Source organism: Ornithorhynchus anatinus, chromosome X5 (genome assembly GCF_004115215.2).
Source record: "Ornithorhynchus anatinus isolate Pmale09 chromosome X5, mOrnAna1.pri.v4, whole genome shotgun sequence".
In the NCBI taxonomy this organism is placed as follows: Eukaryota; Metazoa; Chordata; class Mammalia; order Monotremata; family Ornithorhynchidae; genus Ornithorhynchus; species Ornithorhynchus anatinus.
Genome location: NC_041753.1, coordinates 48,726,384 through 48,748,161, shown reverse-complemented (window position 1 = coordinate 48,748,161; position 21,778 = coordinate 48,726,384). Strand labels below are relative to the sequence as shown.

General features: G+C 38.4%; 1 protein-coding gene across 40 annotated transcripts in view; it reads right to left on the bottom strand.

The window, feature by feature from the left end:
- PTPRD (protein tyrosine phosphatase receptor type D) overlaps positions 1-21,778 on the bottom strand; it is a 1,860,044-nt gene that overhangs the window by 1,353,218 nt on the left and 485,048 nt on the right. For all 40 annotated transcript variants that reach the window (XM_029056273.2, XM_029056261.2, XM_029056268.2 and 37 more), the window contains exon 3: positions 18,298-18,370. The gene's annotated coding sequence lies outside the window, so the exon portion shown is untranslated. The remainder of the gene's footprint in view (positions 1-18,297; positions 18,371-21,778) is intronic.

Below are 21,778 nucleotides of genomic sequence, written 5' to 3'. Positions count from 1 at the left end.
GTTGGCAACATACAATAGAACTAAAAGATAATGGCCCCCACCCTGGATGAGTTCAAGTGCTTAGTACCCAGTAAGCACTCAATAAATACCATTGATTGATTCATAATCTAACAGGTAAGAAAAAGAGATGCAAATCACCAAATATCATAGGTAATTATAATAATTGTGGTATTTTTACAAGTGTACAAAATGCCAAAAGCTTAGACAGATGAATAACCATGTCCTCTGTGTTGGGAGATGACACTACTGATGTTGATATTATCTTTCAGTGAAACTCACACTCAAATACAATCTATCACACACAAGGCTCAGGAAAATAGAGAACGCCACCTTTTCTGGACCCTTGAAATACAAGGTGATTATCACTTATTGAAATAGAGCTGCTCTGACAACAAGGGTGCTGTCAAATAGTACTATTGTATCTCCCTCAGCAAAAGATTAAACTGGGGCTCCTCATGTTTCATAGTGCAATGTGGCTGGGAAGGATACTGGGTGCTTCTAGAGGTCCTGAAATAGAATACCTCAGGGAGACATTATCAATAGCAAATGCTGCTGTGCCCTCAGCCATTCTGTATGCCACTGTTGAATGTGACACTCCACTTTCTTGTAATAGAAATATGGAAAAGATGAAAACAAAACAAAACAATAAACCAGGAGCTGTATAGATAACAGATCAATATATACATGAATAATCAATCAATCATATTTACTGAGCACTTATTGTGTGCAGAGCCCTATAGTAAGCATTTGGGAGAGTACACTGGTAGAGCAGAACTGGTAGACATGTTACCCGCACACAACGAGCTTACAGTGAAGAGGGGGAAACAGACATTACTATAAATAAATGAATTCAATTATGTATATGTATATGAGTGCTATGGGGTTAAGGAAGCTGAGAATAAAGGGTGCAAATCCTAATGCAAGGATGATGCAGAAGAGAATGTGAAAAGGGAAATGAGGGCTTAGTCAGGGAAGGATTCTTGAAGGAGATGTACTTTTAAGAAGGCTTTGAAGTAGTACCCAAGTGGCCCATGGGATGACATAACCAGGCTGGTGGGAGAAATCAGTCAGTGGTCTTTCAAATTCTTTCCTTTCAAACTCTCAAAATAGAATTTCCGCTACAGAAAATTCTAGCATGTCTAAATTTCCAGATAGCACCATTTATTGTACAGGTAGTCCTCAGATTCATGACACAATTGGATCATAAGAATTGCATCGTGAGTCAAAAAGTGTGTCCTGATCAGTTTTCTCATAGAAATATTATAAATTGGGGATTGTTACTGAACTAAGTTAAGATTTTACAAAATGTTGCCCATAATTGTGCACTCAGTCAATTATAGTTGAGTACTATTAGTTTCAACAACAATAATATTAATAAACTGTGGTATTTGTTACTATGTGCCAGACACTATATTGAGCGCTGGGATAGAAAAAGGGTAATCAAGTTGGACACAGTCTCTGCCCCATATGGGGCTCACATTCTTAATCTCCATTTTACAGATGAGGAAAATGAGCCCAGAGAAGTGAAGTGACTTGCCCAAGGTCACACAGCAGACATGTGGCAGAGCTGAAATTAGAAACAAGGTCCTCTGACTTCCAGACCCATGCTCTTTCCACTAGACCACACTGTTTTGATGACTGTTCCCTGACCACAAGGAGCTTACAGTCTAGAAGAGGAGACAGACACTAAAATAAACTAAGGCTATGTATGCTGGGGCTGAGGGTGGGGTGAATAAATGGTACAAATCCAAGTGAAAGACTGATGTAAAAGGTAGAGGGAGGAGGGGAAATGAGGATTTAATCCCCATTTTACAGATGAGATCACTGAGACACAGAGATGTTAATTGACTTGCCCAAGATCCCACAGCAGACAATTGGCAGATCCAGGATTAGAAGCCAGGTCCAGTCAGGGAAAGTACTAGTAAATTGAATGTTTCAGTGAATTTTGCTACCTTATCTATTTACTTGATTATTAATTCAGTTATCCACCTGGCCTTATTATTTATATATGTGTATATATTATTTCATTATATGAATAGTAGGGCCAGGTGGAAAAGTGAATATATATATATGTACTATTTTTCCTACTATATCTTCCCCATTAGCATATTAGCTCCTTCAAGGCAGGGATGGCTAACTTCTAATATGTTCCTCAAGTGTCTAATTCAATTCCTCCGACGTCTAGAGCAGCTCCAACAAAGACAGTTATGCATTATATTTACTGAATAGTAAGCAAGGATCCTAGACACAGTATGGAAGCAATGGTTATTGCTTACCTAGCACCTTCTCTGGGCAGGATGTGTGAGTTGAACACAAGAGGAGATACCCAAGCAGCTGCTGAATGGTAAACTGAAATAGGGGGGACTTCGAACAAGGTTGATAGAACATATTGAAGATATAATGAAGAAAAACTTCAGATGATGTGGCATAACTATAGGGTGCTGTGTAACAGCATGACCAGAAAACCTCCCTGGTGTGTCATAATTGGAATAAAGGTTTTGAAAAGATCTGCATATAGTAAGTGCTAAAAAATACCACTGATTAATTGATGGATCATGACAAAAAGTGAAAGTCAACAATGGTGCCAGGCACCGTAGGTGACAAATGGGAGAATAATAATGTTGGTATTTGTTAAGTGCTTATTATGTGCCAAGCACTGTTCTAAGTGCTGGGGTAGAAACTAAGTAATCAGGTTGTCCCACGTAGGGCTCACAGTCTTCATCCCCATTTTACAGATGAGGTATCTGAGGCCCAGAGAAGTGAAGTGACTTGCCCAAGGTCAGACAGCTGAGAAGTGGCGAAGCCGGGATTAGAACCCGTGACCTCTGACTCCCAAACCCAGGCTCTTGCCACTAAGCCACGCTGCCATAGACACTGATTATTCAATCATATCAGGAACACCTGAAATCATGGATGAAATCTCAGATAAAAGCTCAATCCCAGCTCAGCCACTTCTCTTTTGTGTGACTTTGAACAACTCACTTAACTTCTCTGGGCCTCAGTTTCCTCATCTGTTAAATGAGGATTAAGACCATGATCCCCATGGGGGACAGGGGCTGTGTCCAACCTGATTAGTTTGTATCTACCTTGGCACTCTGAACAGTGCCTGGCACTTAGTAAGCATCTTTAACCCCAGATATCAGGTAACTACACTTGAATGACAGACAAGATCAACTTCTGGTTTGGTCACTGCACTACCACAGTTAACTAATTAGACATAGTTTACATGGTCAATAGAACATTCTTAGAGCATATAACGTCTCCGGGTATACGAGCTTTTTACTTAATGCTGATGAGAAATGAAGCGTTGGAAAAGACTTCGGTAAAGTACACGTGTAGTCATTGTGTTTTAGCATATATCGCGTTTTAATGTCAAAATGGTGATCATCAGTTAAAACAGATCTATAAATATTAAAATATATACTAATTTCATGATTCTTATTTGTTTTCCTAGTAACCAAGTTGGATCCTTGCAACAGTATAGTCTGTAGATAGTGACATTCAGCAACTGAAACTTGTCAGGTTGAGGTTTAGATATTTTTGAAAAGTAGGTCAAACTTTTCTGTTTAGCCCTTCTCAAAGGACTTGGTGTAGCAGCTATTCACATTAAGTATTTTTAACAGGCACTTGTTTAAATTTTTAACCACCTCAAATGTAGCTCTATATCCTAAAATACCACATTTAATACTGCCTGAAAAACTTAAAATTTACTGAACCTACTCATTTCTATTTCCAGGAAATACTAAAGAATTCCTGCAGCTATTTGTAAATCTTGTATTTTTTTTCTTTTTTCCTGCTTCTGGGTGGGCTGAAAATTACTTCACGCTATCTCCATAGTGGCATTCCACTTTTGAATGAAACCAGAAATGATAAGGATAAATAGCAAAAACTGCAATGGATAACAATGTAAACATCCTCTGAAATCATTAAGAAAGTTTTGTTTCAAGTTACAGGCCGAAAAATGAGGACATTTCTTATCTCACCTAACCTAATTTTCTATCGTCAATTTAGATGTATACTGACCTATATTAGTCATAACAAGTTAAACTCAGAATTAAGAAGGGACCTGAATTCAAATGGGAAAGTCACAGAAATTGGAATTTGGGCAAAATCACTAAGCAAGACTGTAGTAATATGGCATTAATTGGAAATGAATATGATGGTACATTTTTTAAACTTAACTGGATTTAGATTATCCAATAGACTTTAAACTCCCTGAGGGCAAGGATCATTTCTATTAAGTCTATTGTACTCTTCCAAACACTTAGCACAGTGTTCTGTGCATGGCTATTGATTGAGAAGCAGCATGACCTAGTGGATAGAGCACAGGCCTGGGACTCTGAAGGACCTGGGTTCCAATCCCAGCTTGTCCACTTCTCTGCTGTGTGACTTTAGACAAGTCACTTAACTTCTCTGGGCCTCGGTTTCCTCATCTGTAAAATGGGGATTAAGACCGTTATCCCCATGTGGGACAGGGGCTGTGTCCAACCAGATTAGTCTGTATCTACCTTGGCACTCTGAATAGTAAGCACTTAACAAATACCATAAAACTTGTTTTTCATTAAAAGTAATTGAGTATCTAATTGGTTAGAGATGATCAGTTTCTTCAAATTATAGCATGGTCTAATGGAAAGACCACAGGACCAGGAGTCAGAGGACTGAGGTTCTAATCCCGGCTTTGCCGGTTACTTGCTGTTTAACCTTGGACAGATCACTTAACTCTTCTTTGCCTCAGTTTTTTCAACTGTAAAAAGGAATTAAATCCTACTCCCTTAGGCTGTGAGCCCCAAGTGAGACAGGGGCTTTGTCCAATCTGATTAACTTGTATCTACTCCAGTACTTAAACAGAGCTTGACACATAGTGAGCGCTTAACAAATGCAATACTAATGCTACTACCAATAATAATAATAATATTTTTAATAAATAAGTATTGGCTAGGAACAAGAAGTCCTTCCACTTCACTTAGCATTGTTGGTCTCCAAATAGTGTGCTCATTTTTGGTTCCTGTAATTTCAAAGGCAAGGGGAGACAATGTGGAAAACAATTAAGGGAAAGAGAAGGCTAAGGGGTATGTGCAGGAGTCAGGATTAGAACACAGAGGGTCCACTGACTCCCAGGCCCATGTTCTTTATGCTAGGCCACGCTGCTTTCCCCCAAACAACTTTCTTCATAAATGAGAGGAAGCAGCATGGCCTAGTGGAAAGAGCATGCGCCTGGGCTTCAGTTCTTTGGTTTTCATTTCTTCATCAAATCATATTTATTGAGTGCTTACTGTGTGCAGAGCACTGTACTACGTGATTGGAAAGTACAATTGAGCAATAAAGAGAGACAATCCCTGACCAATCCTGGCTCCACCACATCCCTGCTGTGTGACCTTGGGCAATAAAATTAACTTATCAGTGCCTCAGTTCCCTCATCTGCAAAATGGGGATTCAATCCTGTTATCCCTCCAACTTCGAATGTGAGCTCCGGAAGGACCTGATTATCTTGTATCTACTTCAACACTTAGTATAATGCCTGGCACATAGTAAGTGCTTAACAAATACCAAGTAGCAGATTACTTTGAAGATAATCCTGGCTAGGTATTCTCCATCTCCACAAGAGGGCCAAATAAGAGGAAAAGGGATTAAAGTGAAGGAATAGAATTTGATTAGGCAACTTGACTTCTTCATCATTAGTAAGATTTAAAATTGAAATAAACTAAAGGAAGTTCCTTGAATCTTCACCATTGAAATTACTTAAAAATAGAAGAAGCAAACCAATTCATCTGTTTTGAGGCAAGGGACTGGGTTAAAACCCTATAGATTTATAATTATTTATTGGTACCATCCATCTATGCCAGTTCTAAATTGTCCTTTTAAATGAAATGTGGTGCAACGTAGCAGATGTGTGCTCAATTTTGAACGATCTGCACTATCAGGTTTACGGGAAAGCTTTCAGCTGAGACAGACAATGAAAGCATGTGTATTTTCAATGGGATGTTTATAGTTAATTGGAGTTGGTGTCAGATTAAAGCTAGAATGGATTAAAAAGTTATGCGGACCACATACTGATTGATTACTCTGTCTGGAAGCCAGTAGCTTCTACCTGTGTATTCATATTTATGTCTAATTTTCTCCACACTGCAGAGAAAACAAAGGATCAATTCATAAAATGGCTGTATTATAAAAGAGCATATTCATACTTTGAACTTGAGGAGAGCTGTAGTTTGTCTGTAGACTTTTTGTTTGGTCTGTTCCTTAACCCCTTGCTGTCACCACATTGGTTGACAGCCTCTCAAAGGATGTGTTAGCCTTCTTGATTACATTTTCTATTACCTTGTTTATTATTGCAACATTACTGAGCATGCTTCCCAAATAACAGTTCTATGACAGTATTTAGCTCTTTGTTGCCAATATGGATTTTTTTTTGGGGGGGGGAGGTAAATGGCTTCCCTGGTGCAGGGCTGTGGGCTTTATATGGCTTTTCCCTAATCCTTCAACTATGCTTCTCCAGCCCTGAATCTTCTTTTCTATTCTTTAAGTTCTTATATATCTTTTAGCACAGTGCTCTGCACAATGTAAGCACTCCATAAGTACTATTAATTGATTTCTTGATTTACAGAGCTGCCACCTTCGCCATTCCTTTTTTTTTTTAATGTTATTTGTTAAGTGATTATCATGTCAAGCATTGTTCTAAGCTCTGAGGCAAAAACAAGTTAATCAGATCAGACACAGTTCCTGTCATTCATTCATTCATTCATTCAATGGTATTTGTTGAGTGCTCACTATGTGCAAAGCACTGTACTAAGCGCTTGGAATGTACAATTCGGCAACAGATAGAGACAATCCCTGCCCAATGACGGGTTCACAGTCTAATCGGGGGAGAAAGACGGAAAAAAACAAGACAACATAATCACGATATGAGCTCACAGTCTAAATAGGATGGAGATGCCTTGAGAAGCAGCATGGCAAACTGGATAGAGCATGGGACTGGGAGTCAGAAGGTCATGGGTTTTAATCCCGGCTCTACCACTTGCCTGGTGTGTGGCCTTGGACAAGTCACTTGCCTTCTCTAGCCTCAGTTACCTCATCTGTAAAAGGGGGATTAATACTGTAAGTCTTCTGTGGGACAAGGACTATGTCCAGCCCAATTTGCTTGTATCCACCCCAGCGCTTAGTACAGTGCTTGGCACATGGTAAGCACTTAACAAATACCATAATTACTATTATTATTATATTGAATATCCATTTTGCAGTTGAGGAAACAGGCTCAAATAAGTCAAGCGACATGCCCAAGATCACACAGCAGGCAAGGGGCAGAACTGAAGCTAGACTCCAGGTTCTCTGGTTCCCAGGCCCGTGCTTTACTCACTAGGCCACACTGTTTCCTGGATGTGTTGAGCTGGGTTTCAGGGTCTTTAGTCATGAATGTTCATTTTTTTCATCTTCTTTTGAGACAAATAGTAATCCACTTCCCTACTACCACCTCCCACTCACATACATACATCAGGTCTAAGGGACTAACCCAGATCTTCTACATGATATAGATAATCTGTTTTTTTATTAAAATCAATGTTATTTCTATTTACTAGAGTTCCTAGAGAGATTGAAGAACGTTTGGAATGAGGTAGGAAAAATGGCTTTGGAAATAAGACTTGAGGTGCTGATTTTTCAGACTTTGGTTTTGAAAGGAAATTGTCAGGATTAGAATAATGGAAGAAAGAAGGGAAAGTAAAGATTCACTTACATCTACTATTTTTTTAAAACCAAGATTAGAGTTTTAGATGCAAGAAAACAAGCAGCATAGCTCAGTGGAAAGAGCATGGGCTTGGGAGTCAGGGGTCAGGGGTTCAAATCCTGGCTCCACCACTTGTCAGCTGTGTGACTGTGGGCAAGTCACTTAACTTCTCTGTGCCTCAGTTACCTCATCTGGAAAATAGGGAGTAAGACTGTGAGCCTCACATGGGACAACCTGATTACCCTGTATCTATCCCAGCGCTTAGAACAGTGCTCTGCACACAGTAAGCACTTAACAAATACCAACATTATTATTATGATTACCTGACACCTTAAATGTGTATACATTTTCTCTATTAAGTCCTGCTTTTCTCCTATAATTCAAAAGCATCTTAGCACATTTACCTTAAAGTAAATTGCTCTGAACTTTGGAAACATACTTAATTCTAGATTAAATGATTTTGTAACAGAGTTAAAGCTGCCTAGGAAAGACGGTTTAGAATGGGAATACCGCCAGAACCTAACTACAGCAGTTCTATAATGTATATGTGGTTAGCAAGAGTCTTCTATGTGCCAAAAAAGTCTGCACTCAATGGCAGAGAATTCCCCAAACTAGCTGAGCACTTTGCTTCATAATTTACTTTTATGAGCTTCAGCTCCAAGTGAATTTTACAGATTTAATTGCTTGGGAAATGATTATGGGAAATAATAATTCAGAGTTGACCTTTTTGAGCTACCTGTTCTTTGATCGGTTTAGCTTGCAATACCTCTAACTGAATTTGCCATCAACGCAAATATGTGCACTAACAGCTGCTAACTTACATTTTGTAATTATTGTTATTACACCAAATAAATATATAAGCTCTCCAAGAAACCATGGAAGTAGAACAAACTAATTCTTTTGCTAACGCGAAGTAGACATGGCCAATAAAGAAATTATTCTCCTTTAAATTAACCAGTCTAGTTTCTGAAAGTTACAAAAAGTTGAGTGGGAGTCACACACAATTCATACATTTGGCAGTAAATAAACAAGTGATAGAAAAAGGGAGTAGATGTTTTGGTGAGAACACCAATGCATTCATTCATCTTTTTCATCTGGACTTCAGGCAAAAATAAAAAGTGAAAACTGAATATTGGAGTAAAGTCATGCATTTCATTGTCATTTTCAATGTCAGGCTAGGAGAAATGTATTAAAAAAATATTGTGTAAAATTAAACACATAATAGCTTCTATTATGCTTACCAGATGTGTTAGTATGGGAAGAAAGGTGTCTAGAACCACCAGTATGCAGGTTTCTGAATTACTGAGTCCAATAATAGATCAGTCAATTGTATTTAATAAGCACTTATTGTGTGCAGAGCACTATGCTAAGCGCTTGAGAGAGTACAATACAATGGAGTTGGTAGACACATTGTCTGGCCACAACAAGTTCACAATAGCCACAACAAGTTCACAATAGCGGGCCATGTAAAAGAGTAAAAGGAAATTTAACTTGAGTCTTCTAGAAAACTGTTTCTACCAAAATAATTAGTTATTATGGATATATGAAATATCACAGAGCACTACCAGGTAAGCTGAAATTTAGGGATTAGAAAAATAATAAAAATAACGAGGCTTCAGTCATCCTCTGGACAGTAAGTTCATTGAGGGAAGGGAATATGTCTGTTATACTGTTGTGTTGTACTTTCTCAGGCACTTAGTACAGTGCTCTGCACACAGTAAGCACTCAAATATGACTGATTCATTGATTACATGATATATTTGGTAGTTTATGACCTAACTGCACCTCTAATTGGAATACAAGATCACTTCAGTCAGTCATATTCATTGAGTGCTTACTGTGTGCAGAGCACTGTATTAGGTGCTGGGGAGAGTATAGTATAACAATATAACAGAGTTGGTAGAGACGTTCCCTGCCCACAACGAGCTTATGGTCTAGAGGGGTTTCTAAAGAAACCCTGTGAATATAGAAGTATACTGATTTGAATGGCACAGAAACACCTATAATTTGGATCTATGACAATTTAGAAATACAGGATTGCCACTGACTGTAAAGGCGATGGCAGTGGTAGTTATTCAGAGTTGATGATAGAGAATGAAAACACCATCATACTTTCCTGGGAAACTGAGATCCCCACCAGACGGCTACCACTGCCAATATTGCAAAAGTTGCGGATCCCTTGATAAGGAGATGGTATTTTACTGTACCTTCTGTGGCAGTCATTCACGCTCAGGAGAGAGAACAGGAACCCAAGAAATTCACTACTCAGTGCCTATTCCTTTGGAAAGTTTAATTAACTGAGCCATTCAGTGTGAAGTATTGGGAAGGAAATGTTGGGCCAGGTAGTTGGAGAGGGAAAGAAAAGGAGACCCTCAGCCATTTGGGGGTGAGATATTTGAGCAATGTTCCTCAGAGAGCAGGGCAGTTGGGAGGCTCAGAGCTGTGACCCTGAAAAGATATAGGGTGCAGGGAGGGTTTGGATGCCTGCAAGGTTTAGAGGTTAAGAGATTAATATTCCAGAGATGCAAGACTCATGCATGTCCCTAAGGGGAAGAAATGGCACAGCTGCCCTGGCATCCAAAGGGCTCGGAGTTAGTGGGACTAGAACCTGGGGTGCATAGAGAAAAGAAGGAAAAGAACCAGAGGAACCTGAGCCTCAGGACGCTTACAGGACTCTGAGGGTATATCAGATCTAGGTAAGGTGATTTGAAGCAGAGTCCTCTTCTTTACTCACTTGATGTTCTTATGAGCAGAAAACTTAGGAGAAAATAATACTCATCAACATAGACCTATTTAGTCCCTTTCTTCAATGATCAATTTACCTTCACAACTTGCTAAGAGGTTTTCTCCATTTCAAAGAACAAAAATGTACAAGTTTAAAGTTTTTAAGTTAGTATTGGAGGCCCATCATCTGGATAGAACGTAAAAAGGCAAACATGTTACATTCCTATGAATGTGACAAATCACAAGCAAGCTGTTCCACTGAGAAACACCAATGGGAGAGCAGTTTTTACAGATAGAGGTCAGATTTTTCTCTGTCCAATGCATAGAACTCTCCACCTTAAGAACAGCTAAAACTCTAACCAGGTTTTCGCCAATGTTATTATTGCAATTCTCACGATAATTCATAAGTCTTCCTTTGGATGCCCATTAGCAAGGCTGCCTTCAATTGAAGTCTGTCATGTTCAAGTATAAAATCAATGACGACAAATTGCATTACCTAAAAACCTAGCCCACACTTACATTGAATTTCCCGAAACTTGTTCCACACCATGACCAATAAATGATACATAAGACTTACATTATAGTGAGTCTTCCCAGCATCTAGGTAAGTTGAAAAGCTGCAAAAAACATTTCCTCGGAACGCAGAAGTTGTGGTTCCCCTAGTTACAGAAGACACTGGTCTTCTAGTTCAGTGATGCGGAATAAAAAAGGATGAGAAGGGATTTGGACTTGCAGCATGGCCACAAAACCTGCAGTACTTCTCAGGGGACAGAGAAATAGCTACAATCGATTTTAGCATCCCATTAGGCCATCAAGCAAACCAAGAAATGTGTTGTCCACAATAATGAAACATTCCACAGGAGGATTAGACCTGGCAAAATAAATACAAATGGGGAAACCCTTCTACCTGGTCAATTCACTTTGGCCATTGACAGCAATGGGCCTTTTTGGGGTCTGAAAATTGACCAGGAAAAGGCAAATTATTTCTTCTATTAATTGAATATCCCAGAAACCCGAGAAGATGAAATTTAATGTTGGGTGTCCTGTTCTAGCACTTTTTCTACCAAAACATATGATTTCATTTTGTAGTTTATGCACTGAGTAATTATGAGTAATTTGATACTTCTTCCATTGTGATTTTCAAAATGTTTCTTTGAGATCAAAGTATGACACTACATGGTAAGTGTTATATGACTGTTTCAAATGTGGTGTTGAACCATAAATTGGAAGATAAGGAAACAGACATATTAATGAATAGATTCAGGAGATGGTTGGTGACAGGCTTTCACCTAAACATACCTATAGGATTTGGAGTAAGATTTTTTTCTTAAATTATCATAAAACATTTTCTAAGGGCACACATGCAAGTCCTTCAACATCCAGTAATGAATTTGTCTTCCCTGGTAAACCTTAAAAATGTGGGGGTAAACAGAGATTAGAGATGAGGAGGAAAACTGCTTCGGATCCTTGTGACTTCTGGGCATTTGGTATTCACCCTACAGTAATTATGTGTACCTATGAAAATTTTATATTATGAATTATTTATATTGATGTATGCTCCCCCCCACTCCAGAAATTATAAATGTGGGCAGGAAACATGTCTACCAACTCACTTGTTTTGTACTCTCTCAAGGGCTTAGTACAGGGCTCTTCACATAGAAAAGTCTCAATAAATGCTTTTTCATCTATAGTGAAACTTTAAGTTCTAGCCTGAGCTTGGCTGTGAGAATTCATGGGGAAGGGCTGTGGGGTAAGGGGAAAATGGTGATTTAATTTTTCAGTAATGTTGGTCTCCTTCTCAGCCAATATTCTTTCAGTCACCTGTACCTGTTTTTTTGTATTTGGAATTTTATTGAGCTTAAAATGCAAGCTTATCACCTTTTCCATTAGGAACCCTAGGTGCAGAGATACCAATTTTTTGGTACAGTAAATTTTAATACTTTTATTCCTTCTTTTTTGGCTAAACACAGTGCATCTATCTCAATACATTAAAAAAATCATTGTGGTAACCCTGTAACTAGTATCTGCAGATATCAGTTGGTGCTTAGAACATCCCATAGTATAAATTCATATCATTAAAACAAGCCTAAATCACTAAAATCCTGAAGTAATCTCTCTTTTCATTGGTCCTTAATTTCATTATTTTTCCTAACAGGACTTGTAGCCTTATCCCTTTGAAACCTCAATTGCACCTTTGACATTCCTGAGCATGACTATAATAATATGAAGACAAATACAATGAGAAGTAGAGTTGCCTAGTGGATAGAGCACAGGCCTAGGAGTCAGATGGACCTGGGTTCTCATCCCAACTCCACCACCTGTCTGCTATGTGACCTTGGGCAAGTCACTTAACTTCTCTGTGCCTCAGTTACCTTATCTGTAGAGTGGGAATTAAGACTGCGAACCCCATGTGGAACATTGGCTGTGTCCAACCTGATTATCTTGTATCTACCCCAGCACTTTGAACCATATCTGACACATAATAAATGCTTAACAAATGCCATAAAAAGACATAATGAGCCTAATACTGCTGATGCTTAAACTTGTCCTGGAGAGTAAATTAAACACCTTGGGCTGTGTTATCTTTTTTAGATCAAAATATCCCACAGCAGGACTTACTGAGTAATGCTCTATAAATGTGGAAGATTTAACATGCCTTCTTTAGCAACTGATTTATAACTGGGGAGCAGTCCTTTTTCAACTGAAGATTGCAAAGAGTTTTAAAGGCACTTATATCAATAATAATCTACAGAATCAAGTAGTTGACAGATATCCACTTGATAGTAAACCTGGTGAGCAAGAACCTTGAGGGCACAGATTAAGTAATGATGATGATCATGATGATGATGATAATTACAATAATAATAATAATAACAATGTCTGCCCTCCACTCAATGTCAACTGTGGATTTAGCTGGGGTTTGGGCACTTTGGTGCTCACCCTGACTCCACACTACTTGTGTTGGGCTTTTGTTTTTTACTATTTTCCCTGTCCCTAATCTACTAAGGTGTGTCTGTCTCACCCTGTAGACTGTAACTCTCTGTGGACAGGGATCACATCTGCCAGGTGTATTGTACTTTCCCAATCACTTAGTACAGTGCTCAATAAACACGATTGTTTGATTGTACTTTCACACAGTAAATGCTCAATAAATACCACTGATGGATTGATTCAAGGACTGCTCTCAGGAATTCTCATCCACCTGGGGGGCTCATGACTGCCCATGCTCCTGAATCCATGCCTAAGCAAACTGGAACACCTGATAAAGCCTGGGACAACCTGGTTTCCCTGAGGCGCTCTGGATTAGCAGGGATCATATGGCCCTGGCCTTTCTTCCAGAGGTCTCTCTAATAATACAGGTCTCTTGGATCAACCACAGTTCCAAGCAAGAGAAAGTTCTCCTTCATTGTTGTCAACATCATCATTAATTGTTTTTACTGAGGCCTTATTGTGTGCTGCAGAGCATTAATGAGATGGCTGCAAAATATACAAAAGAAGTTCAAAACACCATCCAAATCCTTGTGGTGTTTGCAGCAAATGGAGGTGACCAGAAGATATAAATTGCCAAATATACAATAGGTAAAAATAGATAAGCCCAATTCAATATGCCAATTACAAATAAATAAGCACATTAAATATGTGACAAATGAGGTGTCTAAGGGGCTGCTGTCATGACAAGGGAGATAGGGGAATTAGTCTGGGAATGTCTCTGAGATTAAGTGTTTTATTAGAGGGCTTTGAAGGAGGGGAGGTACATTATTTAGCAAAGCTGTGAGTGAGCATCCGGAATAATTAGTTGGAAACTGAAAAATTGTGATCCAAACTGAAACTTCAGGGGAGCAGTTTTCAGTCTGGGTTATAAGCTCCCAACTGGAAATGGAGAGCTCCAGTTAGAGGAAACTACTGAACCTTCACTCCACTCCACTGGGTGTCATATGAGGCACAGATTGACCCTGGGTCTTCTGCCTCTCTAATATCACTAAAATGATTTGGTCTCCTGCCCAGTATTGGGGCAGCTGAGGAGCTAGTGTCAAACTGACCTCAGCCATATGAACCACAGGTTTTTTATCAAAATTTGGAGTCACATTACATGGGTTTGTGATTTTTACAGATGCACTACTCAAGATTAACTTACACCTTTCCCTGAAACAGGAAGTACTCAGTAAATATTAAATATCATTCCCAGTATTGCCACTAATTCTGTGCTAGAATCATAATTATCCTTTATCTGGTTTGGGCCATACTCCTTTGAGTATTCAGTAAAATTAATCATAAAATTCCTATTTTTTGTGGAGATAGTATTATTTGACTATGCAGCCCAGTCTTCAAGGTTATTTAACTGTATAGCACCAAACTAGATTGAAAATAATAAACATAGAAACTACCTTAGAATCTGAGAAACACAGGGGAAAAGAAGAACTAGAACAGCCAGCCCAGAACCCATGCTACCTCTGCAAAGGCCTTGACCACCATGGCTGAACTAGGCTCTCAAACAGAGCAGTGGACAAATTCATGTTTAATCAATTTTTCAGTTAGAAAAACTATCAGCAAAGTGATACAAAAGCCACTGCACACCTTGATATTATCATAGAAATCCATAGCACTATCTACCATAAACTGAGAACTGCAAGGTCAGAATGCATGGTCTACGACTTGCTTAAGGAAAAGCATGGAAAAGGTTTTAGGCTGAAGCACTGCCAAATTAACTCAACTGAACCTCCTTTACCTCAGACACAGAAAACAAATAAACTCATCACACAGAAGACCCCTCAGAGAGATCCAGAATGGAATGAATCATGAGCAGGAAAGCAGCCAAAAGTAGGAGTCAAAGCAGTACAACAGTTGAGGCTTCCCCAGAGCTTCAGATCTGAAGAAAAATTATCTTCTCAGACGTAGGTGGAAATCTTCCACTATAATCAGGGAAGGCCCACTCTTTCCAGAATACTCCAGTCATTTGAGGGAAGTACAGGCAAACCAATCCTATTTGTCCCCTGATCCTGTAATTTTTGTTGTCCCTTTTTTCCCTGCATTTTTTTTTTTTGCCAGTTTTCAACCAGACCTGTCTAGAGAATTTTCAAGGCACACTGCTTTGACTATGATATAGCCATCTAGTAGATTCCTCTGAAACTATTGAAGTAGGTATCAAGGTTTTGGAGTGAAAACTGAGTCACATTATACCTTCAATTAAAGATGTTATTCACTTAGGAAATATTGGGTGATCATGCAAAGCATATTCATATCAAGTAGTAGTACTCTGTTTCAAACTCTAGCATAGTTGAAAGTATAGATGAAAAAAAAGCGCTACATTTTCATTAAATCTTTTTTAATGCTTTTATGGTATTTTTAAGCACTTACTAAGTGCTCGCGTAGATAGAAACTAATCAGGTTGATCATGATCCCAGGTCCCACATTAGTCCTCATTTTACAGATGAGGTAACTGAGGCACAGAGAAGTCAAGTGACTTGCCTCAAGTTTACACAGCAGACAAATGGTAGAGCAAGAATTAGAACATAGGTCCTTCTGACTCTCGGGCCTGTGCTCTATCTATTGGGCCATGCTGCTTCTCAATCAGTTATGTATCATTAATTGAGTTTCTGTTTGGTTTTGGATTTGGTTTTTGTTGTTGTTCTTTCTAGGTCAGAGAAGTCCTAACATATATGCCCTTAATTTTCTATTACCATTATGTAAGTCTTATAAGTTGATTATAAAAATGCCCTAATAAGATAAATTGAAATATTATGTAGATTAAGATGGAGTTTAGTCAAGACCATTGTTTCTGACATTTTGATTGAACTGATATTTCTAGAAGAGCACAAGGCAAGTGGGACTCTAGCTTCGGGATTCATTCTGTTAGAGGCTTGCCCAGCGTATTGCAAAGGTTAGGGGTCAGAAAGATGCCCCCATGCTTGAGAAAATCTCCCATTTCCAGAACCTCATTAGTGTCCTCGACTGTCCTCTCTTCCCAACAACCTCCCTTTGGAGAGTAAAATAGGTCCAACTTTGTTGTGACTTTGTGGAAAGGGAGGTAGACTGCCTCTTGAAAGTTTGTCCTGCACTCATGACAGCTTGTGCTTGGAGGGAATGGGGACATTAGAGGGGTGGTTCAGAGAGAATCTCATAGAAGTCTGTGGAGCCAGGCTTGGAAAATAGTAATAACTTTGAATTTCGCCCTGGTGAACTCTGGACTAGCACAAAAACAATCTCAAAGTATCATTTTATGACATTTGTAGGGCTTTATAAAGTACCATCTACTGCTCAAATGTAGTATAATCATAGCATACTACATGCTAACCATTAGGGTAGAAACTAGATAATCTGATCAGACACAGTGTCTGCCCCATAACGGGTTCACAATCTAATAGAGAGGGAGAGTAAGCAAAACAAACTAGAAGTAGCGATTGGTAAAAAGTGAAGAAGTTTATTTCAGGGACATTTAGAAGAATTTACAAAAATTATATTAGATGTCCAAACTAACTTAAACTCACATTAAAAAACTACTGAAAGGCAAGGCAGAGTGGTGTGCATTTTTACAAACACAAGAACTCCCCAAAATAACTTAAATTACAGCCACTTCTGAATGTTTACTAGCTCTTGGTGGTCTCTTTGGTCTGTAAGCTCATTATGGACAGGGAATGTATCTGCTAATATTGTTGTATTGTACTCTCCCAAGTTCTTAGTACAGTGCTCTGCACGCTGTAAGTGCTCAATACATACAGGTGATCGATAGGAGTTGCTAGTTTCACTCTAGCTGATCCTCCTGTCTTTGTAGTAAGCACCAGTAGCAGTAATGTCAGGTTTTCTCTTTCTTGTTCCCTCCGTCTCTTCTCTCTTCCTCCCTTCCTTTATTTAATCTCTCATTTCTCTGGCTCAATCACTTCCTAAATTATGAGAAACTGTATATTTTAATAGCAGCTATTCGTTAGCTGCTTCTTCACTAGTTGTGGTTTCTAGCTGGTACTAGCAACCACCCAGAAGGTATATCAAACAGTCTAGGGAAAAACCCTTCCCTGAGTCCAGCTCCATTTTAATATGCTGTTTCCTCTTTCTTCCCCTGAAAAGTGGTCTTAAAAGGCTAGTAATCCTGTTCCGGGATTTATAAAAATATGAATTATGTGTCTATGCAAATATATGCAGGCATATACACCAGGTTCACTATAATGGGAATTTTTTTTTTTTTTTGCTTAGAAACAGGGCAAAATGTCTGAATGGAGTGAATGAAGCAACTTTCCTCAGAGACACATCTTTATTCAATAATCTTTCTTCTTGTACTTTCTAGGGATGGAGATCAAGTTTACTTTAACTCAAAGCCCTGTATTGCTTAAACAGAGCAATATAAACATATCTTACTCCAAAAGTCAAGGACAACTATACATCTCTGAATTTAAATTTGGAAGTAAATTTTCAGTCTTTTTTTTTTTGCAAAGACAATCATGGAAATTTTTACTTTCTTACAATTACGATAGGATGAAATATCAAACAAATGGTTTTCTCTGAAACATACCAGGTTGGGAAAACTGCCCAATTCCAAGAATAAAATACCCTTAGGGTACAAGGAGGACTAGTTACAGAAAGCAAAATTTGGAGACTGTGTTTTAATGAATTAACTTCCCCATATATTGTAACATTCCTATTTTGGGGAAAAGAAAAGAAAAATAACAGATGATTCCAGTTTAGACCTCTGATATAGTCCACCTTTAACATGTTAGAGAGTGTCATGTTGAGAAATCTGCACCCTTTTAAGACATTGAGAACATTTAGTATCATCCATAGCAGTCAGTTATTGTTACCAGAACAATATAGCATTCTTAACATAGCACTACTTCTATCCAAGAACGAGAAAAACAAAGACTTACCAATTTACAACTTTACACACACACAGCAATTGATAACTGGAGGATTAAAAGCACAAAACTCCTCAAGGTTTCCCTGTAAGACAAAATCAGACCCAATGTTTCTTTAACATTTTTTTTTTTGCATTTGAATGATTACAATTTTGTAAGTTAATGAGATAAAGGTAACAATAAAAATTGTACATGGTAGGTGAATGCCATTTACAAATTAATGCCATGGCATAATGGCATAATGAAGTGAAATTTATACTCTAGTTATAATGTAAAACAGTATAGTTCATAAAATTTAAAATAAAGGTCACACATATTAAATTATATGATTCCTTCAGCATTCTCTGATGAACAGGTTCGTGCCATAGTACATCAATTACATAATTAACTACAGTACCTGTTTTACCTCCCACACAAGGACCCATTTTACTAAAAATAATTTTTCAATGTGCTTGATTTAAAAATAAATCTGGTTTCACTGGTATTCACCATGTTACTTAAGATAATTAAATACTCAATGTTATTAGTGATGTTGATGGTACTTAGAATGAGATACTGTTAATTACTTAGATAAATGAATGTCTGGTTTGAAAAAAAAAGGTAAATGAAACTCTACCTTTAAATCTCATGCCCTACATCCAATTGATACCTGAATAAATTTATGCCTGAAACTAGATTATATATTATTAAAACTTCTTAGAGGGTACAAGCCTGTATTTTTTTTTTCTTTTTTACTTCCAGGCTTTTCCACCTCCAGCACTGTCTCCCGCTGAAAAACCTCAGGAAACTTTCTAGATGCTAGACAGGCTTGTTATAAGGTGAGAGGTACAGTGCATAATAGCCAGCCCCCTCAGGCAGCAGCTGTCAATCAGTAAGACTTTCAAGTTAATTAGGAAGCAAGCATAAGGCTGCAATTTCTGGGTAAAGATACGCTGTTTCAGGGTTAGATTTACATACAAGCTAACTAGGCCATGGCTTAGAGCAGCATATTTTAGAGAGTGAAAAATCGTGCTACAGCTGCACCTTCAGAGAGCTGTGCCTAGCACATTTTAACCTATTATGGCAATGTTGCTGCAGGCTGTTCATGAAACTACCTTGGTTCACAATTCTGGATCACTGCACTAGTAAAGCTCCCTACCATACTTCTTCCCTCCATCACCGTCTTTCATATGAGGAGGCAGGGGTTGTGGGGAGGTGTTGTACTCACTGCAGATGTTATAGAAGTGCCCTTTGTGTGGCAATTATCTAAATATATTATTGTCCTGGTTGCAAAAAGAACACAATGCTTTTTAATCTTATCATGATGAATCAAAACCAACTGCGTAGCAATATCAAACCCTTCTGATGTTGACTGGATCCTTAAGAAGCATGTAAAACTTAGCATTTTCTTTCATCCATTTTTAAGTCAGGCTTCTCTTCTGAGAAAGAGCATGGCCTAGTGGATAGAGCACTGGCCTAGGAGTCAGAAGGTCATGGGTTCTAATGCTACCTCCACCACTTGTCTGCTGTGTGACCTTGGGTAAGTCACTTAACTTCTCTGTGCCTCAGTTCCCTCATCTGTAAAATGAGGATTAAGACTGTCAGCCCCTTGTGGGTCAGGGACTGCGTCCAACCCAATTATCTTGAATCTACCCCAGTGTGTAGAAGAGTGCCTTACTTTGATAGTAAGTGCTTAACAAACACCATAGTCATTATTATTATATCAAAAGCAGAACAGCTTTAGAATCACATAATTTTGAATAGTATTTCTTATAACAATAGCTTAATTTATACTGCTTTTATTTTCTTAAACACTTTCATATTATCTCATTTTAGCATCACATCTCTGTGAGTTAGGGAAAGTCAAAAAATATTATTCCCATTTAACAGATTAGCAAATTGAGGCTCAGAAAGGTCAGTGACTTTCCCAAGATTACAAAGAAGGACAGAAACAGAGCCAGGACTAGAACCTGTGTCGCCTGACTCCCAAGCCTATGCTTTTTCCACTATTCTAGATGCCTTATTTCATAATCAGCTTCTGGTTTTCTCCTCTTCTCAAAAATTTCCTGGAGAGTTTTGTCCTTGAGTAACTATAACAGCTAAACAAGAAGTATATTCAGGTCCACTATTCAGAGCTAATTTGTATTTATTTTATTACATGTCCTATAAAATACTGAAATGGAATTATTAACAGCAAAGGTCAACGATTAGTACAGTGCTCTGCATAAGGCAAGCATTTGAATAACATTTATTGAAATCACAAACGTTTGAAAGTTCTTCCTTTGTTGTCAAAATTAAATGGAATAATGGCAACTACACAAGCAATTAGTAGCAGCTTGGCCTAATGGAAAGAACAAGGGTCTGGGAGTCAGAGGGCCTGGGTTCTAATCCCAGCTCTGCCATATGCCTAGAGAAGCAGCGTAGCTCAGTGGAAAGAGCATGGGCTTAGCAGTCAGAGGTCATGAGTTCTAATCCCTGATCTGCCACCTGTCAGCTGTGTGACTTTGGGCAAGTCACTTAATTTATCTGTGCCTCAGTTACCTCCTGTAAAAGGGGATGAAGACTGAGCCTCCTGTGGGACAACCTGATTACCCTGTATCTACCCCAGCGCTTAGATCAGTGCTCAGCACATAGTAAGCGCTTAGCAAATACCAACATCAATCAATTAATTAAGGTGACCTTGAGCAAGTCATTTAACTTCTCTATGCCTCAGTTACCTTATCTGTAAAATGGAGATTCAATCCTATGCACCACCCTCCCACCCCACCCACACTTAGACTGGGAGCCTCATGTGGAACAGTGCTTAGAACAGTTGTTGGTACATAGTAAGTGCCTAAACACTACCCTGAAAAAGATTGGTCTCATCCACACAAAATATATGAATAATTCATTTAATTATTGATTTTCTTTTTCCAGAAAAGGATTCCAGATGTTTCACATCGATGTATATCAGATCAACTGTTTACCTGAATTCAAAGGATCTGGTTTTGGGTTTTTTTAATGCCTAAATGTGACTTATAAATGAAATATACTGGGTTAACACCAAGTCACTTCTCTCCAACTGGCAATAGCTAAATCAAAGTGAGAAATGCCTTATGTAAGAACATTAAAATTCCATTACTGGGTCAGACCAATAATTAATCCAACTCAGTATTCGGTCTGCAATAATGGCAAAAGATACAATTATAGACTGAAGTCAAAACCTCTACATTTACTTGGAAAATGCAAAGATTCAGGACAAAATATACTTGATTCTAAGTAATCCTGGAAATTCTGTCAGTTCTATGTTTATTTTTGATTCAGATTTCATTAGCACACTTGCCAGGTCAAAAAAGAAAAAAAGATGATACAGAGGTCAATGTCAGTGGCTCTAAACTACCTTTTACTTGACCACTTATTATCATAAATACTAGGACTTCATCTGTTAAAATACCTTTATTAACCTGTCCTTCTTCAGCATCTGTATTAAAGATATAAGCCCACAAATAAAGCTTAAAGGGATAGTGTTTTCCTC